We start from the raw sequence: 11266 nt of genomic DNA, 5'->3' as shown, positions 1-11266 counted from the left end.
CTTCGACTGTAATCATACAAGTTTATTTTGTACAACTTTGGTTTTCATATTCTAAAGTTGTATACTTTTATAGATGCTGAGGTATTTGTATTGAACTCACTACCTCACATCACTTCTGAGTTTTTTTTTTTTTTTTTTTTTTTTTTATCAAATTTGCAATGAAAGGCAAGGTGTTCTTGGGTCAATACTTGATATGGGTGATAGTACTGTTGGGGCAGCTACACGGATATAAAAGCTGTATTCAGAAAGAAAGGAAGGCTTTGCTGGAGCTGAAGCAATACCTCATCTCCATTTCTGAAGAAGGACAATCTGACTATGTTCTCACTACTTGGACTAATGACACAAAGAGCCAATGCTGCCGCTGGGAGGGCGTCAAGTGCAGTCGTACAAGCGGACGGGTGTGACCAAGATTGCTTTTGGTGATTTATTCCTCAAAGAGAGTTCTTCTTTAATCTTTCTTTGCTGCATCCTTTTGAAGAGGTTCAAAGTCTAGACTTATCTGAGTGCGCTTTCAGTGCCTTGTTTGATGATATAGAAGGTAAATCTATGAAGTATTAACTAGAGGGGCTTATCTCTTGTTTTGGTTCAAACTTGAAAGTTAATTAAACACCTCTTAATCATCTATTGGAGTGGTTAGGGTGACCTATCTTATTATGTTCATATACTTTGCTAACAAGATTCTTTCTCACTTGCAGGTTATAAAAGCTTAAGTAGATTGAGAAAACTGGAGATTCTGGATCTCTCTTCAAATGAATTCAACAACAGCATCTTTCCCTTTCTTAATGCTGCTACGTCACTTAAAACTCTGTTTCTTGGGTTCAACAAGATGGATGGTCCTTTTCCTGTTAAAGGTGTGTTTCTCCGTTGGTAACAAAAGGTCTACTTATTACTGATTGATGTATCTTTGGTTAGATCTTTTAAGCTTTGTACTGCGGTCTCTCTGCTGTTCTGATTGCATTTCTTATTATTTTTTTATTCTCCTAGACTCCCTTTCAGAACTGAGAAACTTGACAAAATTGGAACTGCTGGATCTGAGTGGAAATAGATATAACAACTCCATGCCAGGTAGCATCTATGTCAATTTTTTTTTTGTCTTCAGAGCACCTTTAAACTTGTGCATAATTTGGTTTATGCTATCTCGAAGATCATAAACCTATCCATAATAACAAGATGTGTCTTGATTTGCGTGTCTTTGTCCCGTGGCAGAGTTTACTCACCTGAAAAAGTTGAAAGCTTTGGATCTAAGTGCCAACTATTTTTCTAGCTCAATGGAATTGCAAGGCAAGCTAGCTTTTAAAATCTCTCTTTCTTTGCTTTTATCTACTTTGTTTCAGAAACTTGAAAGTCTTGTTCTTGGTTCTAAAGAACTCTATGGACCGACCATAACGTTTTTGTTTTTCTATGCATTATATTTCTGCAGTTTTCTGTGGAATGAAGAATCTGCAGGAGCTGTATCTCAGTGGAAATTATTTTTCCGGCCGGCTTCCTCTGTGTTTAGGTGGCTTGAGCAAGCTACAAGTTCTTGACCTTTCATTAAACCAATTAAGTGGAACTCTACCATCAATTTTCAGTAGTCTCGAGTCCCTTGAATATCTGTCATTGTTAAATAACAAATTCAAAGGCATATTCTCACTGAAGCTACTCGCCAACCTCACAAACCTCAAGGTGTTCAAACTTTCATCAACATCTGATATGTTACAAGTAGATGCAGAAACTACTTGGCTGCCAAAGTTTCAACTAAGTATTGCTTCTCTACCGTTCTGCGGCTTGGAGAAGATCCCAAACTTTCTTATGTACCAGAAGAAGTTGCATCTACTTGATCTATCCAGCAACAGAATATCCGGAACCATTCCTTCCTGGCTCTTGGCGAATAATCCAGAACTTGAAGTTCTACAGTTGCAGAATAACTCACTCACTGTCTTCCAGATTCCTACAACAGCCCATATCTTGCAGTTCTTGGATCTTTCAGCTAATAATATCAACGGAGTTCTCCCTGATGATATTGGACATGTGCTTCCAAATCTGAAACATATGAATGGCTCCCATAATGGTTTCCAAGGTAACTTTCCATCGTCTATAGGTGAGATGAAGAACATATCGTTCCTGGACCTCTCTCATAACAAGCTCTCAGGAGTTCTACCTAGACCCTTATTCACAGGTTGCTTTTCATTACAAATCCTGCAACTCTCTCACAACCAGTTAGGTGGTGATGTTCTTCCAGGACAGACTAACCTAACATCATTGGCCGTGTTAAGGATGGATAACAACTTATTCACAGGGGAGATCGGAGATGGTTTGCTTACCTTGGTAAACTTGTCAGTACTTGACATGTCAAACAATCTTCTCAGAGGTTCTGTTCCAATTTTGATACCAAACTCATCTGATATGTTTATGTTGTTGTTATCAAACAACCTCTTAGAAGGTACGTTACCGTCTTCTCTGCTGGCTAATCAACATCTCAACTTTCTTGACCTCTCTGGGAACTTATTATCCGGAGCCTTGCCCTCATATGATAGTTCTATGTATGGAATAAAGTTGTTCCTACATAACAACAGCTTCACAGGGGAGATACCAAGAACATTGTTGGAAAATGCTGAGATACTTGATCTGAGGAATAATAAACTCTCTGGGAGTATCCCACAGTTTGTCAACACCATGGACATGAGAATCTTCTTGTTGAAGGGGAATAACTTAACAGGTTCTATCCCAAGGGATCTGTTTGGTCTGAAAAACATTGGACTTCTTGATCTTTCGAATAACAAGCTTAGTGGAAACATACCTTCTTGCCTCTATAATCTATCATTTGGATCAGGAGAGTACGAGCAGGTGAGGAATGGAGCCTCTGAGGCATATGGCTTTGTACCTAGCCTTCAACGGGAACTTTACAGAACCACATTTTTGGTCGATGAGTTCAAGATAGACTATGAAACATATATGAGTTTTGAAATCCAGTTTGCAGCAAAGCAAAGGTATGATTCCTACACTGAAGAATCTGAGTTCAGCATAGGAACAGTTGATTTTATGTATGGTTTGGATCTGTCTAGCAATGAGTTAAGTGGTGTTATCCCATCAGAGCTTGGAGAACTGTCGAAACTACGAGCCATGAAATCTGTCTCGCAATTTCTTGTCAAGTTCTATACCAGATAGCTTCTCAAAACTGACGGACATTGAGAGCCTTGATCTTTCTTATAACATGCTACATGGAAACATCCCTCGTCAGTTAACGAACCTTACTTCACTTGCTGTCTTTAACGTCTCCTACAACAATTTATCAGGTCTTATTCCCCAAGGAAGGCAATTTGACACATTCAACGATATGAGCTACTTAAGCAATCCTCTTCTTTGTGGATTACCGACCAAGAGAAGTTGTGAAGAAGCTAAGAAGAGCACAGAGGAAGCTGATAACAGAGGACGAGAAGATGATGATGAAGATGATATTGACATGATGGTCTTTTATTGGACTAGTGCATCAACTTATGTGACTGCTTTGATAGGTATTCTTGTCCTTATGTGCTTCAATTGTCTTTGGCGTCAGAGCATGGCTCCGCCTTATTGATGCTTTCATCACCTCTACAAAAAAAGTGTGTGTGTTTTAAAATTATTTCAGCTCAGTTCTTGTATTTCTCATCAAGCAAACTATTGAATCCACTTACTCTCTGTAAGTGAAATGTGCTGAACTTCAGAGATTTTCACACACCCTGAAGATATTCTTCTGTTTAGTTACTGAAACAAACAAAAGTTTCCCCAAGTTAAAGCTACAACAGCAACTCTGTTACCATAGGGATTTTCTTCAAGTTTATTCACTTGTTTAGCAGTATTCAAAGGTTGGAACATAGAATAAGGTCTATTCACAAGCTTCTTGCTAAAAGAATAGTGATTTTCCAGGAAGATATGTATGATTAATTCCTTAATTATTTCCTGGTATAATCTGGCAAAAAGTCTTAGGTGGGAATTCTTATTTTCTATGATTTAGTCGACTAACAAGCAATAACATATGATAATATAATTATATAAAGCTTGCGTGAAGTATAAGATTGCTGACCACGCCACATTCATATCATATGGTTATAAGTATTTTCTACAAAGACTTTGAATTAGTTTAATAGGATTTGAAACAGAGACTTGAACTTTGTTTAATGTACAACTGTTTCTTGTAGAGCTTGATTTTGACTAGTTATATATTCTTATATACAGAAACCTTGATTATTTTACAAAGGTAGAAGTAATTTCATTGAACTCAGAGAGTCCTTTCTCTTGGGAATTTCTTCATTTACTTTTTTTCTTTCTTGAAAACTTATTTGCAATGGAGAGGAAGGTGTACTTGATATGGGTGATAATAGTGTTGGGACAGATACATGTATACAAAAGCTGCATCGAAGAAGAAAGAAAGGCTTTATTAAATCTCAAGACATATCTAGCCTCAGAGGGCTCTCGACAACATCATCACTTCCCAACATTCGACTATATTCTCCATACCTGGACGAATGACACAACTAGCGATTGCTGTAAATGGGAAGGAGTTAACTGTACTCTCACAAGCGCTCAGGTCAACGGGCTTGCCTTTCTTGAATACATGTACCTACCGGATAAGGCTCTCTTAAATCTTTCTTTACTGCATCCTTTTGAAGAGCTCCGAAGTTTGAACTTATCCGGGGCAGAATATCAGTTTGGTGGCTTATTTGATGATGTTGAAGGTAATTTCCTTGCGATAGGTTTCAGTTTCTCCAAAGCGTTTTACTTGGATGGAATCTCTGTTTCTTCATAGGCAAGTTAATGTCTGTGTGATGTTCAATTCAGTCACATAATACGGCCACTTACATTTTATTATCCACCTGCATAGTATTCATCTCTCGCAATCTCTGTTTGTATACACATTTGAATGACATTAGGTGCTTGGTGTGGGGTATGTAATCACTATATACTTAGCTAGATTCTCGTTTGCAGGTTACAAAAGCCTAAGGAAATTAAGAAACCTGGAGGTTCTTGATTTCTCTTTAGATGCATTCGACAACAGCATCTTTCCCTTTCCTAAAGCTGCCACATCACTTACAACTCTATTATTTCGGCGCAACTCCATGGATGGCCCTTTTCCTGTTAAAAGGTATGTTTTTCCGTTTTGTAAACATGACCAATTTTTTGATGATGTGTGTTTTGTTTGGTCGATTCAATTTATAACTGCTGTTATAATGTTATACTAGTGCTTCCACCCGTGCGCCCGCACGGATGTCATTTTCTGTGAATGATTTATTTATGATTCCCAACGACTCAGCCTTGTACAGCAGCAGCTTCTTAATCAGCGTAGTTATTTACCCAAGTTAAGGTGAATGATAAACCTGTCATGGTCAAAAGCCAGGGAGTAATATTAAAAATTGGTGCTTTTCTGGTGGCTGATGATCTAAAATGGATGCTTTACTTGAGAACTTTGGCGCATAAACTATGTGCCAAAAGAAAGTACGTACCACTTGATGGATGGGAGGCAACAATGCAGATTCGTTTGTCTTTATTATTTGTTGACAATTTCACTCCGGTCAAGTGCTCGCCAAGAGCTTGAAATGGACAACCAGCAGAGTTACTTGATCCACAGTCAGTTGTTTTACAGCATTGTGGTTGAGAAACCAAGAGCGTTTCCTTGAAACAAAAGCAAGAAAATAGTATTAGTAAGCAAAATTTTGATGACTCACTTAAAGAAGATGCTGCAGCTTAAGTCGGTTGATTTGTGACGTACGCTAATATGAGGTGATACCACGTCCGTTTCCATGATATCCTCTGTCTGCCTGCTACGTTTCATCATGCTTCTCATAGGTGATACCGTGTCCATTTCAACCATATCCTCAGTCTGCCTGCTACGCTTCCTCATGCTTCACGTTGTAACTTGAGGAGATTCAGGAGTCTTTCGTGTTCTTCCACTTTGATTTTTGTTGTAGTGAGGAACTCCCTCTGATATCAGCTCTTTTATTTTCTCAACTTGCTCGGAAAGTGTCTTGTCTGTAAATTTTTTTATGCCCAGTTAGTAAAAGGACAAAGCATTTGATATCAAAGAAAAGCTTGATTCATTAAAAAAAATTCAGCTTTCTTACTCTTTCGTTCTTCTGCCACAAGACACTTTTGAGACTCCAAACGCTCCTCGTCCCTGGTATATCTGTGGACCAAAACAGCCATGGTTTTTACATTTCACAAGAATCCAGAAGGAAGTCCAAGGGAAGAGAAGATTAACACAGTAATACTACATGCCTGATTTCAGCTATCTCATTCCTCAATCTCTCCATGTTCTCCTTCAAATTCTTGTTTTCACTTCTCAAATGTTGTGTCTGAGGCTATAAAAGAAAAAGAGAGAAGGACATGCAAAGAACATAATTTCAAAACACTGGAGTTCAGCAGGCAATTAACTACATAAAAAATTAAAGAAACTGAATTGTTATATAATTCCAAATGTTTACAAGGAAGCTTAGGGATTCGGAGTGGTATTGATGCTCTACTGTCAAACAAATTAGTAATCAAACCTAACGACATAGAAGCAAGTAGAGAGAGTGAAAGTTGAAGTATGGATGAAAAAGGAAGAGACTTTCTCAGATGGTACCTGAAACAAAGGTAATGAACTCTCGTCTTCTTGTTTCCTATTAACCTCGTCCAATTCCGAAAACTTGAAAATTTCTGGAGACACAAATCGAAACGAAAGTTTTGAAAGTTTTCTAAAATCGAAATCCCTAGAAATTAAAATAAGAAATCAAACCTTGAAGGTGGTGTATTTGTCGTAGAGCTTGGCGCAGAGAGTTTCTATTTCCTACTGAAGAATCAAGAATAACAATTCGGAGATACAACGAAGAACACGAAGCAAAATCAAGAAGAAAAAATAGATGGTAATGCTATGGTATAGTAATGCTACAAAACGACGGTGTATAAGTCCAGTGGCATTCTATTGTAATTGTTTGGGAAAAGTCAGGGCTAAGTACTATTTGTACTTCCCTTTTAATAGATTAGATGTGTCTTTACCTTTAGTTTGTGTCATTCTTATATTTGCTGGATTCCATTTCACAACTTAAAGATCTGAGAAACTTGGAGTTGCTGGACCTGAGTAGTAACAGCTTCAGTGGCTCCATACCAGGACGAGGTAGCTCAAAACTAATGTCCATTAATGCTTGATTCTTTTTTTTTTTTTGTTAATAACTCCATATAATGTTTTATATGATTTGTGGCTTCATTGCTTGAGATAACTATATTCGTAAGTAAAGGTGTTAGGCCGGTTCGTTTGCTGACCCAGGTGATCCATCTGGGTGAAGATGCAAATTGATGTTCGTTTTGTGCATTATAATGCTACATCCAGATGGATCACCCAGCTGAATTTTTAAAAACTCATCTCAAATTGTCATCCAAATGAAGGTGAGTCTTGATGGTGCATCTGGATGCAGATGCATCTAGTTCAGTCCAAAATGATTAAAGACAAAAATGACTTTTTAAAATCAAAATATTATTTTCAAACCGTAAATTCTATTTTCTTGCATATACATTTTTCCGCTATAACCAAAAAATACATTTTCTCGCAAAAACTGAAAAACACACATTCCCGCTAAAACCGCAAGATGCGTTTTTCCGCAAAAAAATGTAAAATGCACATTTCCATAAAATGCACATTTCCATAAAAAAAAATGTAAAATGCACATTTCCAAACCAGTAAAATCGCACTTTTCGACCAAAACCGAAAAAACGCATTTTTCCGTCAAAACCGAAAAAATGCATTTTCCCGCCAAACCCCAAAAAAACGCATTTCCCGCCAAAACCCAAAAAATGCATATTCCCGCCAAAATTCCAAAAAGCATTTTCCGGCTCGCCAAAATCGGAAAAATGCAATTTTCCCGCCAAAACCGAAAAACGCAATTTTCCCGCCAAAACCGGAAAACACAATTTTCCCGCCAAAACCGGAAAACACAATTTTCCCGCCAAAACCGGAAAAATGCATTTTCCCGCCAAAACCAGAAAAACACAATTTTTCCACCAAAACCAGAAAAACACAATTTCGCGCCAAAACCGGAAAACACAATTTTCCCACCAAAATCGCGAAAAAGCTTTTCCCGCCAAAATCACGAAAAAAAAAACTTTCCCGTCAAAATCGTGAAAAAAAAACTTTTCTCGTCGAAAACATTTTTCCCGCCAAAACCGCAAAAATACACTTTTCCCTTCAAAACCGCAAAAATACACTTTTCCCGTCCAAACCGCAAAAACGTATTTTCCGCCAAACCCATAAAAACGTATTTTCCGCCGAAACCACGAAAATACACTTTTTCGCCAAAAACATATTTTCCTCAAAAACCGCAAAAATATTTTCTGCCAAAACGGTAAAAATGTTATTTTTCCGCCGAAACGTAAAAAATTATATTTTAGTCATTTTATTAACAAGTTCGCTTGGATGCAGATGGAAGTTAAAAAATGAAAAGCAAACGAACATAGTTGCATTCAGATGATTCATCTGGATGCATGGACGAAATGAAAAAACGAACAACACCCAGATGGAGCATCTAGATAAGACATCTAGATGGACCATCCGGATGCATCTTCGAGATGTACAAACGAACAGGGCCTTAGTTAACCTTTGTGTGGCTTTGTCTTGTGACAGAGTTATCTGCTCTGTCGAAACTGAAAGCTGTTGATCTAAGCGGTAATCATTTTTCTGGCTCATTGAAAGGCGAGTCTGCACAAATCTTATAAAATTTTCCATTACGGCTGGTGGTAATTTCAGGTCATGAAAGTTTTGCATTTGACCATCGCAGGGATGTGCGAATTGAAGAATCTGCAAGAGCTTGATCTCAGTCAAAACAATCTCGTAGGTCAGTTTCCCTTATGTTTAACTAGCTTGAATGGACTTCGAGCTCTTGATCTTTCATCGAACCAATTGACTGGGATGGTACCATATACTCTCAGTAGGCTTAAATCCCTTGAGTACTTATCGCTGTTTGATAACGACTTTGAAGGCCTTTTCTCATTTGGTTCTCTTTCCAACCTCTCAAAGCTTAAGGTCTTAAAACTTTACTCAAAATCCAACTCACTTCAATTATATTTGGAAACTTCTTGGAAGCCAAAATTCGAACTGAGTGTTATTGTACTACGATCTTGCAAGTTGAAGAAAGTACCTCATTTTCTCCTACATCAGAAGGAGTTGCGTCAAGTTGATCTGTCTGACAATCAAATATCTGAAAATTTTCCTTCATGGTTGTTGGCTAACAATACAAAACTCGAAGTATTGCTTCTACGGAATAATTCTTTTACAAGCTTTTAGCTACCAGAATCTGCTCATAGTCTGCTTTTCTTGGATGTGTCAGTGAATGACTTCAATCATAACTTTCCTGAGAACATTGGGTGGATACTTCCTTCTTTACGCTATGTGAATCTAGCTAATAATGGTTTTCAAGGAAATCTGCCATCTTCTCTTGGAAACATGAAGAAGATTCAGTTTCTTGATATATCTCACAACAAATTCCACGGAAAGCTACCAAAAAGTTTTATAGAAGGTTGTTATTCCTTGAGAATTTTGAAGATGACACATAACAAACTAAGTGGAGAGGTTTTGCCGGTATCAACAAACTTTACTGATATATTGGTGCTGTTAATGGATAGCAATCAATTTACAGGAAAGATTGGTGAAGGTTTGCGGAAGTTGCAAGGCTTGTCACTGCTTGACATTTCAAACAACAGTCTCACAGAGTCACAGGTGTTGTTCCAAGTTGGATCAGTGAACTTCATTTACTAAATGTACTATTGATTTCAAACAATTTTCTGGGAGGTGAAATACATGTTTCCTTGTTCAACATATCAACTCTATATATAGTGAATCTCTCTGCAAATACCTTATATGGGGACATACCTCCACACGTAAATTCAACAAGGCAAGTAGTGTTACTCCTACAAGACAATTGTTTATCAAGGGCTATTCTAGATACATTCCTACTGAATGTAATACTCGATCTGAGAAATAACAAATTATCTGGGAATATTCCGGAGTTCATCAACACCCAAAACATCAGTATTCTTCTTCTGCGGGAGAATAATTTAACAGGTATTATACCTCAACAATTGTGTGGCCTAAGCAACATTCACCTTTTGGATCTTTCTAACAACATATTAAATGTATCCATACCTTCATGTCTTAGCAATATACTCCATCCGTATCATTTTAACTAGTGTTTAAAAAAAAAAAATTTGTTGCAAAATAATTGATGTTTTCACTATTCTAAATAGAATTTAATATCATTTGAATTTTATGACCAATTACAAAATACTGTTTTATTTTATTGGTTGAACTAGTTTCATTTAGTGATATTTTTATTTAACCAAAGTAAATTATATAAAAAATTATATTTTCTTAATTTATGTGCAAAAATCTTAAACAGAACTTATGTTGATACAGAAGTAGTATTATTTGGTACGAGTAAAGAGGATACATCAAAAAATTATGCGTACTCTCTGTCTTTGAATAAATGTAATTAATGGTTTGGTTGTTGGTTCAATAAATATAGTGGTTGGTTCAATAAATTTTATACTTAAATATAAGAAATACGAGAACTTGCATGAATACAGAGAATTACCCGTTTGTTCTTTGTCTCCTTTCATGAATTCTCTTAGGGGGTTGATTAGTAGTTGTTGTACGTGTTGTCCACAGCCATATTTATTTCTACAGCACCAAATTCAGAGCAATCAAATTTTAAATTTTTTTTTAAAACCACAGCTCTTGAAATAACCTACACTTGTACAAGTACTCTGCAGAGCCAAATATCCAAAGTAATTTTTTACTGATTTCCATAAAATTCTACAGCAATAAAATTTAAAACCACAGTAAAAAGTTTACAAATTTTTTTCTACAGCAAAATTTTTAAAGCTACAACAATTACCAATCGGACTCCTAATCTTTATTGCTTTTACAGCTTCTTTTTACTTCAGGTAACAATCTCAAGTACTTCATTTATTACATAACACACAATATGATTATTTTCCTGCTAGTTACAGGAGAACCAAAAACGGGCATATGAAAAATTAGCAAGATTAGAAGTTTTCAGTTTTTACTCCCAATGCTTGAACTTTTTGTATAATGAGGATTAAAAAATAATTCTTCTGTACTTTAATCTTTATAATGGTGAGAGGATAATCATCTATCCACCACCCGATTCATTTCGACTGTTGGGTGTAATTGTAAACAGTCACGGCCATGTGATATATAAAAGCCTAATCCTCTAAGAGAGGCTGACCACACATTTTCTTGATTTCTTTACCTTTCAACCAA

The 11266-nt window shown here is 36.7% G+C and overlaps 1 long non-coding RNA gene and 2 pseudogenes across 1 annotated transcript; 2 read left to right on the top strand and 1 right to left on the bottom strand.

Annotated features, from left to right (window-relative positions):
* Positions 1-156: 156 nt before the first annotated feature.
* Positions 157-3922, top strand: LOC106355965 (annotated as a pseudogene).
* A 795-nt stretch (positions 3923-4717) lies between these two features.
* LOC125589129 lies at positions 4718-7016 on the bottom strand. Its single transcript, XR_007325311.1, has 6 exons — positions 6731-7016; positions 6578-6651; positions 6078-6314; positions 5726-5985; positions 5460-5628; positions 4718-5333 (listed from the first exon to the last, which is right to left on the bottom strand). It is a non-coding gene; the product is annotated as an uncharacterized LOC125589129 (long non-coding RNA).
* A 1632-nt stretch (positions 7017-8648) lies between these two features.
* On the top strand, positions 8649-10170 carry LOC106355964 (annotated as a pseudogene).
* The last annotated feature ends 1096 nt before the right edge of the window (positions 10171-11266 follow it).

This window comes from Brassica napus, chromosome C6 (genome assembly GCF_020379485.1).
Source record: "Brassica napus cultivar Da-Ae chromosome C6, Da-Ae, whole genome shotgun sequence".
Taxonomy (NCBI): Eukaryota; Viridiplantae; Streptophyta; class Magnoliopsida; order Brassicales; family Brassicaceae; genus Brassica; species Brassica napus.
Note: the sequence above shows the minus strand (reverse complement) of the source record. Positions and strands in the feature narration are given on the sequence as shown.